Here is a 23,161-nt window from a genome sequence, read left to right on the forward strand (position 1 = left end):
GGCCAGAGGTGCCAATTGGGTTTAGGCTGCAATGTAGTTTTAGGGAAGGAACACAGGCCCTGGGTACCTGACTGACAGGAGCCCAGGGCACACTCAGTCAAAGTACATCAGCTATTCAGCAAAAAGTGGGGCATGCCATGCAAGAAAGAGGCACTTTCTCACAATAATCTAGCAAGTACATGAATTCTCCAGGAAAACTTGTAGTTTCAAACAAGCTCTTTTAGAGCTATGTGCTCTTCAAACTGTTAACCACTAAAATGTGTGGTGCTCAATTACCGGGGGGATACAGGTACCATTCCTAGTATTGTGCATCATGTGCACTATATACTACACAAACTAGGCCATGTGTCATCATAACCAGGGGAAAGACATAGGCATCTAGCAACATTCGTTTTCTTTTCTTTTTTCCTTCTGGCCTACCAATTCACCAGCTCTAGTAAGGTCTGTCAGCTCAAGTACACAACTGATAAGGACTCGTGATGTCTCTGCGACTGTATGTAGTGTTGCAGTAACATGAGCAATAGTGGTGGTGCCATCTGGGAATTTAAACAGGAGCCATCAACCTATAGTTCCCCTTAAGGATCAGATAAGGGAACATCAGTCTAGTCTACCCGTCCTTTCATCTTCTTTTCAGTTCAATTCCATCAATTTACACAAAGGAGGGGCAGTAACATGGCTGACTTCAAGGTGACACTTCTTATCATGACAATTTTTCAGAACAGTACTTTTTATAGCCAGTTAGACATGCACTGGTGAGGTGATGTGTCTATTTATTCAATGGCATGTTCACAGCATGGAGTACCATATCTGTGAAGAACAAGTTACTTACCTTCGGTAACGATGCATCTGTAAGAAACATTAGTTAGTTAGATTCCTCACCTTAGAATATCCCCAGGCGTCAGACTGGATCCGGAAGATTTTTCGTCAGCAATACCCCTTGCGCGTCGCTAGGCGTCGTCTGCGGCTCCGCGTCCGTCGTCGGCGTCGTGCGCCGGAATGACGTCGGAGTACTTAGACGCCGCCCTCGCGCGCTGACGTCAGTTCTTGTACATAGCTTTCCGCGCCAGGAACGCAGAGCCATGCAAAAGACAGACACTGGTGCCAAAAATAAAATCTAGGGGCCTGAAAAGGATAGCTAAATATAACAAGATTAGGGAGTGTAGAGGTAGGGCCTACGTAGGCGCTAAGGTGGATACGTCCTCCACTTTAGTATCAGTTATAAACAAAAGGATCCACCTTGAAAAGGAGGTACTGTGGAGACTGAATAAAAGGGATAATGGTGAGTGAGTGTCCCTAAACGTGTTAGGGCACACTCAGTGTTGTTTAAATACCCCTCACACACCAAGAATGGCCCATGGTGTCATGCTTCATCATAGGGGTCTTCCCGTCCCGCTGCGGGACGGGGCGTGCTGCGACCTACGACTACGTGGGAGCACTTTTGATGAAGTACTATGTGTGGTGTAAAGGGAGGGTCTATTGTGGTTGTGAATATGTGTGTGTTAAAAAGCAACTGGCCCAAGGAGACTGAAAAAAACTTTAATTAGTCCCAAGAGGGCTGGAGCTATTAAAAACAAAAGTGCGGAGTTTGCCTACGTAATGTGTGGTTACTCCTTGTGGGTCAACATGTTTCGATGCGGAGCATCTTCATCAGGACAGGAAAAAAGATCCCTTCCAAATAGGAGCATGTGCTTAGTTATATACAAAAGTGAGACAGATGCAGTAAATGGTGCATGTATATACAATACCTAATCGTATGTATGTGAATCTGCAAAACAAGGGAAAAATGGAAGACTAAATAAAGTTCCTTAGTAGGAGATCGTAGTACCTGTAGATACAAAAAAACAGGATAACCTTAACCCTAGATGTCAGTTCGCAGAACGGGGAGGATGGGTGGGTCGGTGAGGAATCTAACTAACTAATGTTTCTTACAGATACATCGTTACCGAAGGTAAGTAACTTGTTCATCTGAAAGAAACACGTTCGTTAGATTCCTCACCTTAGAATAGATACCCAAGCAATACCGTCCCCGGTGGTGGGTCTGCGAACCAAGATCACACCAGAAAGTCCTGGAGGACAGAACGGCCAAAGAAGCCATCCCTCCGGACTTGGCTGTCAAGGCAATAATGCCTGGCAAACGTGTGTAGCGAAGCCCACGTTGCTGCCTGACAGATGTCCTGCAAAGGGACACCCCGTCCCAAAGCAGTAGTAGCCGCCATGGCCCGAGTAGAATGGGCGCGCAGCCCAACAGGAGGGTCCTTTTTTGCCAAGGAATAACAAATTTTGATGCACAAAACGACCCACCGAGAGATGGTCCGTTTGTGCACAGCTTTCCCCTTCTTAGCACCCACGTATCCAACGAAAAGTTGGTCGTCCACCCGGAACTGCTTTGTGCGGTCCAGATAAAAGGAGAGCACACGTTTCGGGTCCAGACCGTGGAGCCTCTCTTCCTCTTTGGAAGGATGCGGAGGCGGAAAGAAGGTGGGCAAGGTGACAGACTGCCCAAGATGAAATGGAGTCACCACTTTCGGAAGAAAGGAGGGACGAGGCCGAAGGACAACCTTGTCCGGATGAAAAGAGAGAAAAGGAGGCTTTGAAGATAAAGCCTGGAGCTCACTCACCCGTCTAGCCGAGGTGATGGCTACCAGAAAAGCAGTCTTAAGCGTCAGCAGACGAAGAGGACAATTATGAAGAGGCTCAAAGGGAGCACACATTAGAAATGTGAGAACAAGATTCAAGTCCCACTGAGGCATTACAAAAGGGACAGGAGGGTTGGAATCCCGGTCCGGCGGAGCGGTCGGGAAGGAGGATTGGGAGGTAGAGGCCTGGCTAACCAGGCTCTCGGGGGTAGGGTATTGGGACAGAAAACTGGGGTCACCCGGAGCAGGGCGGTGGCGCCTGGCGACGTTCCTGTCCACAGGAGGGACTGTGGAGGGCTTGGACCAGGTGCCCTGCAGAACGTCAATGAGGGCCTCATTGAATTGCAGCAGAGGCTCAGTGGAGCTTGCTGCAGACTGAAGCACCTCAGTGAGGACGTTAGTCCTCACAGCCACGGCAGGTAGCTCGAGCCCAAGGGCCGCGGCCGCCTTGCGCAGCCCCACAGAGAAAGCCGCACCCTCCTCCGAAGCCACAGTCGGAGGAGAGATGAATCCAGTGTCTGGAGAGGTATCAAGACCACTGGCCTCCCCCAGTTCATCTGCCCAGTCCTGTGACAGCTGAGCCTGAACGGCCATAGGATCCTCGGATCCCTCCCAGTCGCCCCCGTCATCCGATTCCTGGTATGCAGGAGGAAGGATCGGAGCCGGACGATAGACATAATGTGTCTCCAGCGGCGCCGAACGCGGCATCCATCGACGCCGTAACGGCGCCGGGCCCGGAGCGGGGCTGAACTGGGGCTTGGGAGGTGGTACCGGTGTCGACGCCGGCGGAGGAGGCGTGACGAGGTCGACCGGCGTCGGCGGGGACTCGGGAACGGGTCCCTCGGGCACTTGCGGCGTCGAGGCCGGAGCCGTCAACGGCGCCGGAGCCGCCGGCAGGCAAGGTTGCCCAGTCGGGTCCGCGGGGCCCGAAGGCGCGCCAGCGGGCGTCGACGGCGGAGCCAGGTTCCTCATGGCCGAGAGGAAGGCACTGACTTCCGCCGGCGTCGCATCAGTCCCAGGGACCGGCGGGTATGGGGACTTGCGCGCCGCCTGCGGCTCCGCTGGAGCCGCGGGGGTGGAACCACCCTGACCCTCGGCCGAGTCGCGCGACCGGCGAGGGGAGTCCGAAGAGCGGTGTCGCCTCTTGGAGTGCTTCGACTTACCCGAAGACTTGGAGCCAGACGATCGATGAGGACGTCGGCTGCGGCTCCGCGACCGATCCTTGGACCTCCTCCTGGACCGGGATCGAGAGGAGCGAAGCTCGAGAAGCTTACGGGACCGCTCCCGTCTAGCCTTCGAGGTCAGGGCCTTGCAGTCCGAACACGACTCCGCGTCGTGGTCGAGGCCCAAACAGTAAAAGCACCGGCGGTGATGGTCCGTAACCGACATCAAGCGGTTGCAATCAGCACAGGCTTTAAAACCAGGCATCCTACCGGCACCGGAGTCGAGACAAGATCAAAAAGGATCAAAAAACTTAGTCAAAAAAGACTAAAAGGGGTAGCTCTCCCGGATCTGCGCTTACTGGCGCGGTAAAAAGAAGAACTGACGTCAGCGCGCGAGGGCGGCGTCTAAGTACTCCGACGACGTCATTCCGGCGCACGACGCCGACGACGGACGCGGAGCCGCAGACGACGCCTAGCGACACGCAAGGGGTATTGCTGACGAAAAATCTTCCGGATCCAGTCTGACGCCTGGGGATATTCTAAGGTGAGGAATCTAACTAACGTGTTTCTTTCAGATATTAGTGGCTAAAGCGTGTCCAACCGATTGTCTTATGGAGACAGCCACCGTCATGACCATTCATAGACCGCTCAGGATGGCTCTTGTGATAACGTCAAAGACAGAAAGCGCGCACGTCAAACCGTCTTGTGTACTTACAACACAAAACAGCACACAACAACATATGTACCAAGCACAGAAGCCAAAGAAAAACGCAGTTTGTTAGTTGCGCAAAAAACACTATTCACTACTTACATTAAGGCCCGTCATCAGATATTCACCTGTCTGAGAGCAGTAATAGTAGGATGCCAAACCCATCATATGCTCACCACCATTAGACATTAACTAAAATGGAAAACCAAATCTGCAAACAATCAAATCCCCCTTTTTAGACACAAATCCTGCCCATTATGATCTAGACACACCTTCACTCTTACCTCTTCCCCTGGCAACAAGCCTTTAACTTACCATACCCAAATACATGACAATGCGGCCTAACAACATAATGGCCACAGGTGATAGAAACAAAGAAAAAGTAAGATGTGTCATAGCCAACGCAGCCTAAGCGACATAGCAGGTGGAAAAACAGCAGAAATAGAAAGAACAGCTAAATATTTAAAGCAATAAGATCAGAGGGTAATGTGTCAACTGTTTTTATGAAAACAATGCTACAGATGTCTCTTGTTGGGCAATGTTACACTGTACATTCCCATTAGAAATCTGAGATTTAACATCATCTGGTGTACAGTAACTTATACTTTTTAATTTGCAAAACAAATCTTTTCCTGTCAAGCCCCAGTCACAGACAGCAAATTGGTAACCTTTCTCAAATGAACCTATTGTTGCCGCAACCCAATCTAAAACCGACTTTGCATTTTCTCTTTAAAAACTCCTACAACTTTGATATTCTTTCCTAAGTGGGAAAATCTGGACCTTCCACCGTTGCCACAATGGACTTGGTAATGTCAGAAATGTTAGAGCCAAATTTTTTCCTTCTAAATCCGTCCGCCTCTCCCAGAGTCTCACTTCCCCGGCCTGCTGCTCTGCGATGAGACCCCTCCTTGGGAATTCCTTAATTATCTTCAAGGCCGAACAGCAAGCCTGCCAAACCAAACTGTGTATTTCACCTCTCTTACTGCACTTTTAGAATGTGTGTCTGTTCAGCACAAATATACACTACCTTGAATGTTCACAACACATTTTTCAAATTAAATGCACATTCTAGAATGAGGTCAAATTTACATTAAACACGCTCAAATCGATCATAAATTAATTACATGAGCAATCCTTACACTCCTCATCAGCATCTGAGCAGAGCTCGTTCTTTCATTTTTTCCTCATTTTTTTTACTTGCATGCCACTTTTCCCATGCAACTTCATGTCTGTAGCTCAAATCAGCCTTTGTCCTTTTGCAATGTGCAAAGCAAAATATAAGATCTGGGTGCCATCAGCGCACCCCTGCTTTTTTTCCTCACTCTTTTTCTTATCACAGCCTTATCTTTAACTGTCTTGTTTCCCTTTCTCCCCCAGTACACATTCATTTGTCCTTTCTCAAACCATTCATCCTATACAAAAATCAAACATGTTATTACTATTATTTTCGCCGGCTTATTTTCTTCCAATCATGCATCTGCAGAACAACAATGACAAAAAAAACAACTCATTGCAGACATTTTAAAAAAGGAGCCAAATTCATTATTTTGCCTGGCAAAGCAACTGGAAGTGCCTTTTTTTTTTTTTTTTTTAAAGAAGATAGTCCTCAGACCGTACCAAAAACAAACTGATGGTGCACCATATTCTCACAACACACTCACAGACAAAAGAGCTCTCAAGAGCAGTCCTCAGACTGCGCCATGCCAAGTCAGTCCTCAGACTGAACCAAAACAAGTCAGTCCTAAAACTGCACTAAGACAAAAAGACAGGTTCCAGCCCCAGACCTTTTCAATAATAGGCTGAATTTCCAATTGGCCTGGCAGATTGTTCGCAAACACTCTGTCTCTTTTAAAAGGTCCGCAAACCAGCCAAGTTCAAACTAAGAAGGTCCGAAGACCGTACCAAGACACAGCCCGTCGACTCATGCCGTTCAAGCAAGGCAGTCCAAAAACTGCACCAAGACAGTCCGGAGACTGTACCAAGACACAGCCCGTAGGATTGTGCCGTTCAAGATTTGGTGCCATTTTTTCCAAGAATCAAATCACTCACCTGGTGCACTCAGGTTAAGCAAGGTTATACTCCACTGCCGACTCTTCGGACCAAACGGTCAAATCCAAGGTTTTGCGTTCTCAGGACCCCAGCCGGTGACCACTAGACGAGGAACCGCCTGATCAAACGGGCGGGGCAGCCAAGAGAACCAGGCTCGTATGTGGGGATCCCCGATCCACCCGACCGACCAGACGCACCCTCGACCCTGCAACCCGATTACGGGCGAGCTAGATCACCTTGGGGGTACCTTGTTTGGGCACCAACTGAAGGAAGTGGCCCCTCGCTGTGGGGGTAACATGACAGCTTGTTTGAGCGCTTTAAAAAAATCACTGGTAATGTTTTTAATTGCACACCTTTTAACTGTACGAGTCTAACTCACCTCGGAGTTTTAACTTGTGGGGAGTACTTTTCTTGCCCTGCTCCGCTGCGGCCTTTAGAGCCGATTGATCGGAGGGCAGGAATTTGGGTTTTGTCTCACTTCCGGTTCCCAGTCTGAGCTGCAGTTGGCGGTCTAGGTGAGGGAGGCACAACCCGTACTCGGTGCGCATGCCTGAGCGGACACGCGCAGCGGGTGCGCCAAAGGCAAGCCCGTCTGCGCCCATCCGGGGCCAGGACCCCCGCCCATTCTGTAGGAGCTCATAAATACACCTCGGAGAAACTACATACATTATGCCCACCTATCCTAGAGCAACGTAGGCACAGTATACCGATGAGATCTACTCCTCGAAAATGCAGTTACTGCCCTTACATAATGGCAGCGAATACGAAAGGGACCGGGATAGGTCATAAGCTTAATCTAATACTGGTCAATTGCAGATCCCTCAATAAGCATAAATATGAAATCCATAACCATCTTGTAGACAATCAGCCAGATGTTCTGTTTCTTACAGAAACCTGGCTGAATGAGTATTCGGCCCCTGTGATCCTTGAGGCTCTCCCACAGAACTATGGTATTGTCAGACTGGTTCGTCAAATAAACAGCGGGGGGATAGCCATCATTCATAAACTATCCTTACAATGCACTTTAGAGATGGTTAACATCGATGCTAGCAAAGCAGGCTTTTTTTTTCGATCACGGTAGCCGCAAACTACATTATCAAAGGTTTTTTAATTTACAGACCACCAGGTCCCACAACACAGTTTGCATCGAGCCTAATGGATTAGGTGATACAACCTGCACTTCGGTATGATAAGAGTGCTGGTGACATGAACCTGCCCTTTGATGATATGGCTAATGTTGGAGTGCAAGAGCGCTGTCAGGAATTGGCCGCTCTACAGCTGGTATTACAATCTCTCTCGACTCACCAACTGGGCCACCTACTAGACCTGATTTTTGCCAACTGGGGGGGATCTAGTAATTGAACGCCCTCATGCAGTTCCTTGGACAGACCATTATTTGGTCCCCTTTAATGCCCTGGTACCTAACACCCCAATGCCAAATACGAAAGGCGCAGGGAGGCTGCATAGGAAGTGGGCTAGGTTTTCACCAGCAAACTTTAATCACGCCCTTCAGCAGGGCGGGCCGCCGGGAGGCAAAGACATTGAGACTGCCTTTAGTTCATTAGATGACCGGATTGCGAAAGCACTAGACAGAGTAGCCCCATGGTCCTCTAGTGCGCTGAGGAGACAGTTAAATGCAAAAACAACAGTTGATGGACAGAATGCAGAACAAGGTCATACATTCACCCCAGTACAGAGATCTGGGCCTAAATCCATCATTAGACAGAGACAGTTAAAATCAACAAGACAGTTAAAATCAGCCCCATGGTTTAATGAAGAACTCAGGATAACAAAGACATCCTGCTAGCATTTAGAACGTGTATGGAGGAAAGATTTTTCAGATCACAGGAAGGCCGAATATAAAATTAGTCTAAAACACCATCACTCCCTCAAAAGAAGAACTCGTGCCACCTATTACAATGACAGGTTAGAGCAAGCTGAGAACTCTTCTAGAGAACTTCTTACGATTTTCAAAGACATATCGTCACTAACCCAACAGTAGCTCTGTGGATTCTTGTAATTTGGTGGCAGACTTCTTTGCAGAGAAGGTAGCAAGGATTTATACTACCTGTCAGGACTGTCAGACCTCATTTAAATAAAAGACTCACTGTAAGTGTTAATGTCCTTAAATCAAGCAATCAAAAGAAGAAGCGCTATAGGCAGAGCCAATCTAAAACTAGAACAGTGTCAAAAATGGCCGCCAGGATTGGAACGTGTGAGCAGCAGGTTAGCGCTCTAGTGTTCAGCAGCAATTACCAGGATCCAGGTGTCGGGTCTGTGTAGTGGCGCACTTCAACGAAGTTCTGAGGAGAGAAGGTCGTTTAGGATCAGCGTCGCGAAGTTAGTGAGGGAAAAAAAACGTTGTTGCGCACATCAAGTATTCATGTTGAAAAAACGGAATTGCGGAGGAATATAATACAAGTAAGACTGTTCAGATTTTATGTTTTGTTAGACGAAGCATGCGCTTCAAATGAGGAAAAGTCTTGTTTTGAGGCATGCGCATGTGGTTTCCATAAAACAGTAGCGAAGTAACCTTCCAGTTAACGAGCAAAGACTAGCAGAGAATTCAGAGTCAGCACAAGCTATTTTTAGTAGACGCGCGAGTACTCATAATATAATATTCAAAGTTAGCACTAGTTAGAGAATCACCACGAAGGAAAAATATTGAAATTGGGTTGTGTACAGTTAGAAGTTAATTAGAATTTTCTCTTAGAACTGCAGTAAGGAGTGAAGTAACTTCAAGTAAATAACAGAGGGCAGAAACTCACATAGTAGATGACAAAAGTGAAGATAAATCCTTTTAAGTGGAAGCAAGTGTAGTTATTTAAGGAAGATCTACTTACCCAACCAGAATCCAGTTAAAAGCATTTTCCAGAACATATTTAGGTGAGAAATCTGTAAAAAAATAAAACAAAAGAAATTAGAACAGACGCGGAGGAAAGAAAAGAAGGCTAACACATTTAATATCTCTAGTTCCCAGCACCCAGAAGACTTTAAATAAAAAGAAAAGAATAACTAGAAAGAAGAGAAGCATTGGTCCCTACAAACAGGGTAGGTGAACAGGAAGGAAAACACGCAAATATAGAATAGTTAGAAGGTTTGATATATATATTAATGCGAACATTTTCTTACAGTACAATACTCCCCTATCCAGCCAAGGAGAAGATAAGAAGAAAATTAGAAGGGCGTTTAAAGCTGAAGAAAGAATTAGACGCATAGTGGCTGTCTCTTCTCTGTCCCATCCCCTCCCCCCCCCAGATTTCTTTGGTGTACTCACTGCAAATTGCGCGTCGCTGAGAAATCTAGGGGTGGCAGTGGGAACTTACGACATTCTGCTCCTGTGCATTGAGAAGAGCACTTGGTCCTGACAGAGTGAAGTGCCCACGTATTATTTAGCACCTGAGCAGAATAGCGGAAGGTTTGGACTTAAACAAGTTAGGGGAAATCCTAGAAGGAATCCAAAGGGAATTGATTTCAGTCAGAGAGGAGAAGAACAAATCTTACTTACCTGTAAACTGTGGTTCTCCAGTATTGGTGTCTTTCATAGATTCACATGCTTGAATATTCCCCGTCGAAGTGAGAGTCCCACGGTACATAAAAAGCAATAAGCCTCATGTATATAGATACATACATAAATATATATAAGAATAAAATACATATATAAATAAACATCATATAGTTTAAAATAACATACCAAGTCAAAAGTACCATAGGATAACATTGCCATATAGGAAAGCATTGGAAAAAAAAAGGAATCACTTTACTGACATATCCATGTCGTTTTTATAGTCCAAACTCCAGCCAATCAGGCGCAAGCACCCTCTAGAACCTTCTCCTCAGAGGCTCAGGCCCTCAGATTTTTGTAGCACAAGAGTGACAAAAGAGTCTAATGAGGAGAAGAGAGCCTCTGAGGGGAGGAGGGTGGGTCGCATGTGAATCTATGAAAGACACCAATACTGGAGAACCACAGTTTACAGGTAAGTAACATTTGTTCTTCTCCAGTATTGGGGTGTCTTTCATAGATTCACATGCTTGAATAGAATAGTGAGAAAAACAGAAACAGGAGTGAACCTGTTTACCCAGTTGAGACCAGGTAGGTATAGTAACAAAAAAACAATGTCTCAACTGGTAAATCGAGTAAAGGAACCACTAGATATGAGAATTAATCATAAAGCACAAGAAGGGACAAGGGAGACCAAAGGGAGGATGAAGGGTTGTTATTTGTAGATAGAAGCACAAAAAATACAACTAATTTACAGTAACCATAACAACCATATGTGCACTGAAGGTGTAGTGGTGAGAGAACGGCGCAGTGACATAAGTGTTTAGGCAACAACGTGGAACGGCGAAGGACAGATGAAACATGAGGATCAAACAAAGGTATTTACAAAAGAATTTAAATTACAAACATGATTACTCTATTTATGAATGACCCTTTTCAATGCCGCAATTGGCGTTGTGGAGTCGACGACGTTTCAACCTCGTTACATTGAGGTCATCATCAGGACTATGGTTACGATGATTCAAAGGTACTTCTGGAGTAAAGGACGGTGAAGGTCCGAGGGAAAGAAACCACACGGAGCGCGGTAGCGTCAGAATACCAAGGGATGTTGACTGCGATATGGATCTGTAACGCCCTGAACGTCTCAGGATCGTTTAACAGACACGACAATGAGGACGCAACCACTTGTGAAGGGTTAGTTCTTTTAATGAAGGCAAATAAAATACAAAGAACAAACAAAAGTTATAGTCACTGGAATCCTCCAGCCTAAGTACGTTACCAGCCCACAGCACGGATGGTCCTAACCGTCCTCTGCATATACGCCGATCCCGGCGTATGCCAACAGAGGGCAGAAATGAAATGGCCGACAATGCCAATCGGTAGGCTGTGAGGGGCACGAAGAGTGTTGGGGAGAATCGAGGAGTCAGGGAAACACCCAGCCGGGGTCTCTACCTGAAGGGAGCAGCCGCTCAACCTCTTCCTCAGACTGCACCGGGACATGGAGTCACCTCCTGGTGATGCGTCACCGATACCCCAATCACAAGCAAGAAGACTGAACCGAGAGCAGCCGCTCGATCGATCCTGTGGACTTCCGAGTCTGTAACGCGGCAAACACCTCCTGGTGTGCGTTACAGCTGGCAGTCCCTGTGTCTCTGGTCGGGCTGGGAGTTACGACTCCAACCAGCAAAAGCGCCACTGCGCTTGGACTCAGCCGAGTCAAAAAGCGAAGCTCAATGGTTGACCGGTAGAGCTTCCGGGTCCTTCACAGGTGACGATGGGGCAAGACACGGCCCAGGGAGTAACGACTCGACCTACCTCCGTTCTTGCCTTACTGGAGCACCACTCCGGAACACTGCTCTTCACGAAGCAGGTACGTCGGTGTAAACACAATATCCGACAGCCTTGTACCTCCCGGTTCCTCCCTTTATAGGGCGTGTTTTCCTTGAGTTATGTAACAGCTCTCCTGTTTACATAAGGGCGTGTTTCCCTTGAGTTATGTAACAGCTCTCCTGTTTACATAAGGGCGTGTTTCCCTTGAGTTATGTAACAGCTCTCCTGTTTACATAAGGGCTTGTTTCCCTTGAGTTATGTAACAGCTCTCCTGTTTACATAAGGGCGTGTTTCCCTTGTATGACAGGAATTCTTGACAGTACATCCTCCCTCTCAGCGGCTCCCCACGGGTCCAGCGCTGGCAGGAAAACGCCGATGGAACAAGGAGACCAAGCGCGGAGCATGAACCCCTTCAGCCGGTTCCCATGAATGCTCCTCCGGGCCATAGCCTTTCCACGCAACCAGGTACCACAGCTTCCCCCTGCGCCATTTGGACGCCCGTATGCCCGACACTTCATACTCCACCTCCGACTCCACGCATACCGGCCTAGGTGTCCCAGACGGCTTGGAGGGTGCTGGTTTGAGCAATGATACATGAAAGACAGGGTGTATCCGCAATGACTGGGGCAAGCACACCTTCACGTTCACGGGACCCATACACTTGGTAATTCGATAGGGGCCCATGTACTTGGGATGGAACACACTGTTCTTTCGAAACCTCATGTTTCTTGTGGATATCCAGACGTAGTCTCCAGTGCGGTACAGTGGCCCGGGCCTTCTCTTCCTATCTGCCGCAGCCTTGTATCTTCTCTTGGCCTCTATTAGGACAGCCCTTGAGCGCATCAACGTGTCTTTTATGTGTGCCACCCTGTCCGCTGTGGCGGGAATCCTGTCCTCTCTGAACGGATGTAGAAATGGCAAGAACCTGGGATGTTGGCCATAGTTGCTATAGAACGGAGATGACTGTGTGGAGCTGTGAGTGGCGTTGTTATAGGCTATCTCTGCAACCCATAGCAAGTCGACCCATTCTTCCCTGCCCTGGTCCACAAAACATCGCAGATACTGTTTGAGCGTTTGGTTCAGGCGCTCGGTTTGGCCGTCCGTTTGAGGGTGGTAGCTGGTGGACAGGGCGGTCTTAACATGCAGCGCAGTGCACCAAGTCTTCCAGAATTGCGCAGTAAACTGCGACCCCCGGTCCGACACGATCACCCCAGGTAATCCATGCAGTCGTACCACATTCTTTAGGAGTAGTGACGCCAATTCCCCGGCCGTAGGGACTCTCTTGCAGGGGATGAAGTGCCCCATTTTCGTCAAGTAATCCACCACCACCAGTATTGCCGTCATCCCCTGGTCTACCGGTAGGCCCACCACGAAGTCCAGTGATATACTATCCCATGGTCTATCCGGGGTCGGAAGTGGATGTAAGAGCCCTTGGGTTCGGCCATGGTCGGCCTTCATGGTAGCACACGTAGGACACTCCTGTCCCCACCTCCTGACATCCACTCTCATGGTTGGCCACCAGAAATGCCGTCCCATGCTAGCCACCGTTTTTTCAAAGCCCAAATGACCTGCGCATGGAGAGTCATGGCACCAGATGAATGCTTGTTTCCTTAGCCTAGGCGTGGGTATCAATAGGCGCCTGCCCTTCAGGGGTATCCCGTCCTTCAGCTGCCATTCTCTGTGACTGAGGAGCCACCTCCGCCATGCGAATGACCTGATCCCTCTCTTTATTCCCCTCAGGAAAGTATCCGGTTGGATAACCCCCAGTACCATCCTCGGGGAAATGATGGAACGCTCGGTTGCAGGCAATGGTTCCTTAACTGCAGATTGACGGGACAGGGCGTCCGCCTTCCGGTTTTCCGTCCCCGGACGATATGTGATGCGGAAGTTGAACCCCGCAAAGAAGATCATCCACCGCAGCTGCCTGGGAGAAAGGTGTCTAGTGGCCGTCATGAACTGTAGGTTCCGATGGTCCGTGTACACCGATACCACATGTCTTGCCCCCATCAACCAATGCCTCCATTCGGTGAAGGCGTCCTTGATTGCGAGAAGCTCCTTCTCCGCAATATGGTAGTTGCGTTCGGCGTCGTTGAGTTTGCGGGACATGTACGCAACGGGATGAAGCACCCCTGTGTCGTGGTTGCGTTGGGACAAGATAGCCCCCAGCGCCACATCCGACGCGTCCGCTTCCACCACGTAGGGGAGATCCGGATCGGGGTGAGCCAACACCGGCGCCTTACCAAAGGCGCTTTTCAGGGCCTCAAAGGCTTTGTTCGCTTCAGGGGACCAGACAAACTCCTTGGACTTCCTCAGTAGCTGTGTGATTGGGGCCACCACTCCTGAAAATCCATCTATAAACCGCCTGTAAAAGTTGGCGAAGCCAATGAAACTTTGGACGTCCTTCACGCTTTGGGGCACCGGCCATTCTTTCACCGCCTTGATCTTTCGTTCTGCCATCTCCTGTCCCTCTGGACTCAGCATCACTCCGAGGAATTCCACGGATGTGACGTGGAAGTCACACTTGCTGAGTTTACAAAACAGCATGTTTTCCCTCAGCTTTTGGAGCACAGCTTTGACGTGGTGTACGTGCTCCTCCACACTGGACGAATAGATGAGGATGTCGTCGATATATACGACCACGTAGATATCCAACTCCTCTCTGAATACCTCATTCAAAAAGTACTGAAAGGCTGCCGGGGCGTTGCACAGACCGAACGGCATGATGAGGTACTCAAAAAGGCCGAACCTGGTCTTAAAGGCGGTCTTCCACTCGTCTCCGTCCCTCATGCGCACCAGATGTATGCCCCTTTCAAATCCAACTTGGTGTAGATACGAGCTTTCTTGACCTGTTCCAGAAGTACACTGATGAGAGGCAAGGGGTACCGATTTTTTATGGTTATCGCATTCAATGCCCTAAAGTCCACACAGGCTCTCAGCTCCCCATTAGCCTTCGGGATGAAGAAGAGTGGCGAGGCGGCCGGAGACTTGGACGGGCGGATGAATCCTAGCTTGAGGAGTTTATCCAGGTACCCCCGGAGATGCACGTTTTCAGGCTCCGTCAGGGCATACAGCCTGCCGCTGGGAACGCTGGCCCCTGGCACCAGGTCGATCTGGCAGTCAAACTGTCTATGTGGTGGTAGCACTTCCGCCTTCACCTCATCAAATACATCCTCAAAACTGTGATAAGCCTGGGGGAGAGCCACATCTTTTTCTGCCGCTGTAGCCACCGTCTGACTCCCGCTCTCATCTGCGTCAAGGGATTCCGTTCTTATTCCACAATGCAGGATGCAATACGGTGACGTCATTTCGATGCGATGTGTTGGCCAATCCACAAAGGGGTTGTGTTTCTGTAGCCACGGCAATCCCAATATGACGCCATATTGGGGCGCTCGGATGATGTTAAAATCGATTTGTTCCAAATGGTTCCTCCCATATCTCATCGGAAGGACCCCCGTGTGCTGTCCGATGGGCCCCGTCACCAATCGCCTTCCGTCTACCGCATAGACGTCTTCGGGTACTGCTTTGGAAAGAAGCACTAGCCCTAGCCTGCATGCCTCGTTGTGGTCCATAAACATGCCAGTGGCCCCTGAATCCACCATGGCCACAACGGGTATCCACTGGTCATGCACTCCCACGTGCACCGTGATAAACAGGTGTCGTTGTCCCTTAGTGACCGAGTTGGAAAGTGAAGGGATGGATGAGTGACTCCGAGATGCCGCTTCTCTGGTCTTGGAGTCCTCTAGTTTTCCGCCGGTATGTCCACCACGGCTGTTACCGACCGGTTGGCCCGATAACGTGACGTCTTCGGTTTGGCAGGGCATTCACGTACGTAGTGGCCTTTTTTGCCACAATATAGGCACAATCCTTGTTTACGGCGTGACTCTTTCTCCGTGGCTGTGAGGCTCGCTCGTATTGCGCTGATGTCCATGGGTTCTCCCTTGGATGCGGTGGAAGTTTCAGGACTTCCCACCGTCACATAGGATGGAAGGGATTTTCCTTTTCTCCCATGATCCCCCTTTCTTTCACTTAGCCTATGTTCCAGCCGTAATACCAGGTTGATAAGGCCCTCACATGTCTTGGGTTGAGGGTCAATATGAGCCACGGCGTCCTTGAGCTCATCGCACAGCCCTTGATGGAAGAGCGCCGTCTGTTTAGCAACAGGCCACTTGGTTTCCGCAACCAGCCTTCGGAACGCGTTGAGATACTGCACCAGGTCGTTGGATCCCTGTCTCAACTCAAGCATTGCACGGTCCGCCGTGTACGAGTCAGCCCTTCTGTCGAATACCTTCAGGAATTCCTCGCGAAAAGCACCCCAATCACATAAGAGGGGGTCGTCCCTGCTCACCAGAGGTACGGCCCATTGTGCCGCGTTTCCAGCCAAATAGGATATAAGGAAAGCCACACGAGCCTGACTCGTGGGGAACGCCTTTGGTTTGCACGATAAATGTAGCGCCACTTGTGTGAGGAATACCTGCACTGTGTTAGGATCCCCACTGTACCTCTCTGGTGTTGCCAAGGGGATGGCTACCGGCATTTCCACTACTACCGCAGGGGTCTGGTTCGTGAGGGAGGTGCTGGGCGTGAGCGGGTCCAATTGGATAGCATCCAGTCTGGCTTTTACATCGGCTGTTTCTTGCCTAGAGGCAGCCACTTCAACTTGCATGGCCGCTAAAGCAGCCAGCACATCATCAAGTGTTGCCATGTCTGTTATCGACCGGGAGACAGTTAGTGTTATTAAGGTCGGATATTTTGTAACGCCCTGAACGTCTCAGGATCGTTTAACAGACACGACAATGAGGACGCAACCACTTGTGAAGGGTTAGTTCTTTTAATGAAGGCAAATAAAATACAAAGAACAAACAAAAGTTATAGTCACTGGAATCCTCCAGCCTAAGTACGTTACCAGCCCACAGCACGGATGGTCCTAACCGTCCTCTGCATATACGCCGATCCCGGCGTATGCCAACAGAGGGCAGAAATGAAATGGCCGACAATGCCAATCGGTAGGCTGTGAGGGGCACGAAGAGTGTTGGGGAGAATCGAGGAGTCAGGGAAACACCCAGCCGGGGTCTCTACCTGAAGGGAGCAGCCGCTCAACTTCTTCCTCAGACTGCACCGGGACGCGGAGTCACCTCCTGGTGATGCGTCACCGATACCCCAATCACAAGCAAGAAGACTGAACCGAGAGCAGCCGCTCGATCGATCCTGTGGACTTCCGAGTCTGTAACGCGGCAAACACCTCCTGGTGTGCGTTACAGCTGGCAGTCCCTGTGTCTCTGGTCGGGCTGGGAGTTACGACTCCAACCAGCAAAAGCGCCACTGCGCTTGGACTCAGCCGAGTCAAAAAGCGAAGCTCAATGGTTGACCGGTAGAGCTTCCGGGTCCTTCACAGGTGACGATGGGGCAAGACACGGCCCAGGGAGTAACGACTCGACCTACCTCCGTTCTTGCCTTACTGGAGCACCACTCCGGAACACTGCTCTTCACGAAGCAGGTACGTCGGTGTAAACACAATATCCGACAGCCTTGTACCTCCCGGTTCCTCCCTTTATAGGGCGTGTTTTCCTTGAGTTATGTAACAGCTCTCCTGTTTACATAAGGGCGTGTTTCCCTTGAGTTATGTAACAGCTCTCCTGTTTACATAAGGGCGTGTTTCCCTTGAGTTATGTAACAGCTCTCCTGTTTACATAAGGGCTTGTTTCCCTTGAGTTATGTAACAGCTCTCCTGTTTACATAAGGGCGTGTTTCCCTTGTATGACAGGAATTCTTGACAGGATCAATTGTGAAGAAAGTAACTAAGCAGTAGAGTGTGCATCGAAATCAGCACTTTAAAGTTGCAAGGAACGGGATGAATCGGAACTTTGGTTAGTCCGCATTCCTAAGAGTGCGTTCGGGCAGGGATAAGTCGGTCAGTTGGGTAGAACCGGGATAAGTCCAGGATGAGCAAAATCACGGGACGAATGAAGCGTGACGCCTGAGATCCAGGCTCGGGTGACCCCAAAGGCTGAAGACAAAGTCTAGAGTCGGCTGATGCAAGTCCCACTCGTGGGTCGATGACGCTGACAGACTGAGAGAATCTGCCAGAATGTTGGAAATGCCTGGAAGGTGGACTGCTGTGAGCGTGATCTGATGGAGTATGGCCCAATACCAGATCTTCTGAGCCAGCTGGGAAAGCAGTGGAGATTTGGTACCACCCTGCTTGTTTAGGTAGTGCATGCTGGTGGTGTTGTCCGTTTGAATGAGCACTGATTCCCCTTGAAGCTGGAGTCGGAAAGATTTGAGCCATCAATTCTAGCCTGTTGATGTGCCAAGAACGTTGGGACAGGGTCCATTTGCCCTTGATGGACAGATCTTGAAGGTGTCCGCCCCACCCTTCCAGGGAGGCGTCCGTGGTAAGGACGAGTTCTGGGGCGTTTGCCAAGAATGAAGTGCCGGCTGCGATGTGGCGAGGTTGCGTCCACCAGTGCAGAGCTTGTGCCATGCGAGCGGTTACGAAGATCCGGTTGCTGAAAGAACCGGAGACCTGGCGCCACCGTTTCTCCAGTTCTTCTTGAATTGGACGACTCTTCAGTATGCAATGTGGGATCAAAGAAATGCAGGACGACGCCATCCCCAGAAAAGACTTCAAGATGCGGACTGAAACGGACCACTTTGATCTGATGTGAGCTGCGAGCTGTCGGATCCGTTTCTGCCGGTCGCCGGAAACAAAAGCCATGGCCATGGAGGTATTGAGAATAGCGCCTAGGAACGTTCTGTGAAGAGCTGGCGTGAACTGAGATTTTTGTATGTTGACTGAGAGTCCTAGAGAATTGAACAGAGTCCGACAAAACTGGGTATCTAAGGATGCTTGGTGGTAGGACTGGGACTTGATTAGACAATTGTCCAAATATGGGAATATTTGAATGCCTCGCAACCGTAAATAGGCCACCACCGGGGCAAGGACCTTTGTGAAGACCCAGGGAGCGGAGCGGAGCCCAAAGGGCAGGACTCTGAATTGAAAGTCCCTCTGGCCTATACGGAAGCGTAGATAATTCCTGTGGCGTGGTATAATTGGCACGTGGAAATAGGCATCCTGAAGATCGATTGTCGATATGAAGTCGTCTCGAGAAATGAACTGAAGAATGTCCCTCAGTGTGAGCATGCGGAATGACTGGTTTTTTAGAAACTTGATGAGAGACCTCAGGTCGAGGATAGGGCGCCACTCCCCGGACTTCTTTAATACGAGGAAAAAACGGGAATAGAAGCCCAGCCCCTTCTGAGATTTTGGAACCACTTCGATGGCCCCTTTCTTGAGCATAATTTTGACCTGATGGAAAAGCTCTTTGAGATGAGCAGGAGGAGGACCGGTTGGGGGGGTGTTCCGAGGGAATTTGACGAATTCTAGAGCATGGCCTTTGGACACAATGTCCAACACCCAACGGTCTGAAGTTATCCATGACCAATTTGAAAAGAATTTTGAGATTCGTCCTCCAACTCGGAAAGGGGGGGCCTTGAGGGGAGGGGGGTGTAAAAAAATAGAGTCATTGTTTTTTGGAAGAGTTCCCCCTATAGTTGGACTTTCCTCTGTAGGATTTGCTAGTCTGTTGTCTGTAATACTGTGGGTTCTCGGAGGAAAAACGTTGATGTCCTTGGCTGTAGGAGCGGTATTATTATTTTGTTATAGATGTCCCTGCATCACTAGTCCTGAGGAGACCCCGTACTAATAGAGGGTCGAAACGCCGTCGACAAGCTGAAAGAGCGAACCATTGCCCAGCGCGTATTATTATATACAGTTGCTGTTTACAAAGAAATTATACAAGAATGGTCGCCTTTTAAGATTTATGGAAACCTTGTATATACGTCACTTACGAGTAGGTTCCATTTTTCACTTTGGGACACAGTGCACAAATATCTGTTCTATTGTAAATTTAAACAATGTGTATAATAAGTCGGTTGTGTTTATAAAACAAGCCATTATTGTACAAATGTGTTGATGGTTCCTTGCCCTCTGACATTATTCTACCCTCTTTTTATTGCGATTGTGCAAATTATATTGCTTGAATCATTTTTTATGAGTCCACAGGAACCGTTGCCTCCCATTGAAAATGAGGCTTCTGTGTTACCGCCCTTTGTCCTTTTGGGACGGCCCAGTCAGACTGGGTCTCCTGCTTCACGGCTGTCGTGAAGAAATTTCTTATCTCAGAGGCGAGTTATGTAAACAAGCCTCTGAGATCCAGTCCTGACGGGCCTCCCAAAAGGAGACAAGGCGCCGTGTGTTTATTTTTGCATTGCGCTTTCGTTTTCACTTAAATTGAAAGCGCAATGCAAATATAAACAGCGCTGCCTTCCCCCAATGGCGAGCGCTTGTTCAGTTGAGATGCATTGTTTATACTAATAGGCGACAGCAGAGCTCTTTGATGCAGCACATCTATGTTTAAGTTTTTGATTCGAGGGACGTGGGAATAATTCTCCATGGTAATCGACTAATGAGTTTTTTTCTCAATCACAATGGAGGTGCGACAGTCTGAGAGTCGGATTCGTTGTTCCACGGGCCGAGAATAGGTAGTTTAGCTTATACTTTCCAATATGGACGAAACGATACCTTCAATTGTGTTATATTTTTGTCAGTTTTAAACACTCCTTTTTTTGATTTAGTACCCGGCTTCTCTAGATTTAAGAGTGAGGAGTTGGTCGGACACACATAGAATAAAAATGTTTTGGGGAAGCGGTCTAGATACATTACGTAGGCATGGGTTTCGTACCTGTGAGTCTTAAGATAGCCCATTCATTTTCTAGATCAACAATTTGGCTGTAATCGTGTCAATCACGCACGTACGAGTTTCGGTGTCTAACTGAACACCATGCGTGCGTTGACCCAACGAGAACCGGCTCACAACACAGTGTGTCTAACTGAACACCGTGCATGCGTTAACCTAATGGGAACCGCCTCACAAAACAGAATTCTAAGTTCAAGTGAAATGGTCGCCCACGATAAGAAGATCGAGTTATTCAAGTGAATGCTAAGTCGATAATGCTGTCCGGCTGATATTACTATATTATTCTATTTCTCACTTAGCCATGTACGTTAGTTTCGTTTCAGTAGCCATGGTTCCAAGTGCCGCTTTTTGTCTATTTTCCAGTCAGATTAAACATAGTCCTTTCGTGATAGACCCTTGTTACGCTATACATTTTTTCACATTGGGTAAGCCCCTATATTTTTTTGTAATCCTTCACAGGAGCGGTGATGGATTGCTCGACCTTCGGGCCGTTATTGTGCTGTGTTATCTAGTGTCGTCGTTTGTGGTTTTAGAGCTGATACTGATCCATTATCAGAATGGCTGTGACGAGCAGAATAGATGCCGGCACTTTTTACGTGTAACAGTTGGTGCTGCCTGGAACAGTGGACTAGTATTAACTTGTTTTAAATGCAAGCATGCTATATTATCTTTTTTGTTAGTACATTACATAACGCCCTATCCCGTCGCTTTTTAAAAATCTTTAATATATATAGTGTGTGTGTGTGTGTGTGCGTGCAATAGTCTGTGTGCGTGTGTTCGACTCTGTGTGTCCCGTGAGTGTGTGTGTGTACATCTGATGTTATGCTATGTTAAGATGACTTGTAAAGCGCGCAGCTGTCCCAGCAACGGGGCGTCCCGGTAAAATAGATACTAAACCGCAAGAATCCCTCCTGAAAGAAGACAGGAAGGGCCAGGGAAGACATTAGGGTCAAGAGAAAGGGGACTTAATGAGGGAACAAATGGGTCTTTAACGCTTTTCGGAAGGTCAGGTAGTTGTCCATGCTCCGGATACGAGATGGAAGATCATTCCAGAGCTTGGCAGCCAGAACGCGGAACGAGCAACCACCCGCACGGGCCCTCTTCACACGTGGTATAGAGACCAAGTTTTTGCCTGCAGAGCGCAGATGACGCAAGGGAGTGTAGGTCGAGAGCAGGCCAGAGTTTATACCAGAGGTGGGGGATTTCAAGATTTTAAAAGCCAAGCAGAGAGATTTAAACTCCACCCGCCTCTCTATTGGCAGCCAGTGAAGCTGCCGAATGGTGCCATATGTGGGGCAACGACTGGGCATAGCAAGAAGCGTTCTGGCAGCAACATTCTGGACCCTCTGAAGTCTTGAGATCTCGGTCTTATTGATCCCAAGATAGAGCATGCTGGCGTAGTCCATTCTAGCTAGAACAGATGCTTGCACAATGTTCTGCCGGCTGGAAGGGTCAAAGAAACCCAACATGGGTCTAAGACTGCGCAAAATACCAAGACATGTCGCAGCCACCCTCTTAGTTTGAGCTTGGAAGCTCAGCGCCAAGTCCACCCATCCGCCCAGATTTTTTACCACCTTTTTGGGGGTTGGGGGGGGGGGTCCCAGGGAAGAGGGCTACCAATGCCCGCTCCACAGCTCATGATCCTTCCCGACCAGCAGGACCTCCGTCTTGCTGGCGTTGAGCTGTAGGCAATTGGCAGTCAGCCACTCTGCTACATCCGCCAAGCCACTTTGAAACTTGGCCGCATCCTTTTGGCAGTCATTGGAGAGGGCGACTATATGTTGGGTGTCATCTGCATATGACACGATCGTCAACCCTCTCCTTTTGGCAAGTGTGGCCAGCAGCTGGACATACAAGTTAAAAAGTGTAGGGCTTAGCGCTGAGCCCTGTGGGACCCCCTATTTGATGGAGTACATCCTAGATGAAAAAGGGGGGCCGAAACTTGGAAAGACCTGTCTGAGAGGCAAGAGGTGAGCCAGGTCAGGGCAGCGCCCTCAATGCCAGTCTCCTTCAGTCTTTGAATCAGGATCTGGTGCGAGACCGTATCAAAGGCGGCACTGAGATCCAATAGGATCAGTGCCGCTGTCCGTCCCTCATCCAGAGCTGCTCTCGGATGTTCAGATACAGCTAAGAGGGCTGATTCGGTACTAAGGCTGCGGTGGAAGCCACACAGAGGAGTCCAGAATGTAATTTTCCTCCAGGTAGTTAGACAGGATCGAATTGACATATGCTTCGGTGATTTTGGAGATCCAAGGCAACAAGGAGATAGGGCGGAAGTTCCCCAGTTTAGTCGGGTCTAACGTGGGCTTCTTTAGAAGCGGTATAACAACGGCCTGCTTCCATGACCTAGGGACAATTGCCCTGTCCAGAGACAGGTGAATGACCTGGCCCAGTGGTGTAAGTAGAACCGATAGTAATCTCCTCAGATGTTCCGGCTTCATGGGGTCAGTCGGGGAACCAGAGCCGCAGAAGGGAAGGATTTGTAGATGTTTTCCACCTTATTTATAAAAAAGGTG

General features: G+C 48.9%; 1 long non-coding RNA gene across 1 annotated transcript in view; it reads right to left on the bottom strand.

Moving 5' to 3' along the window:
- Positions 1–23,161, bottom strand: part of LOC146772724 (uncharacterized) — a 52,684-nt gene that overhangs the window by 4,443 nt on the left and 25,080 nt on the right. The window contains exon 2 of the long non-coding RNA XR_014972121.1: positions 9,401–9,452. This is a non-coding gene — a long non-coding RNA (uncharacterized LOC146772724). The remainder of the gene's footprint in view (positions 1–9,400; positions 9,453–23,161) is intronic.

The sequence above is a fragment of the Triturus cristatus genome, chromosome 12 (genome assembly GCF_964204655.1).
Source record: "Triturus cristatus chromosome 12, aTriCri1.1, whole genome shotgun sequence".
NCBI lineage: Eukaryota > Metazoa > Chordata > Amphibia > Caudata > Salamandridae > Triturus > Triturus cristatus.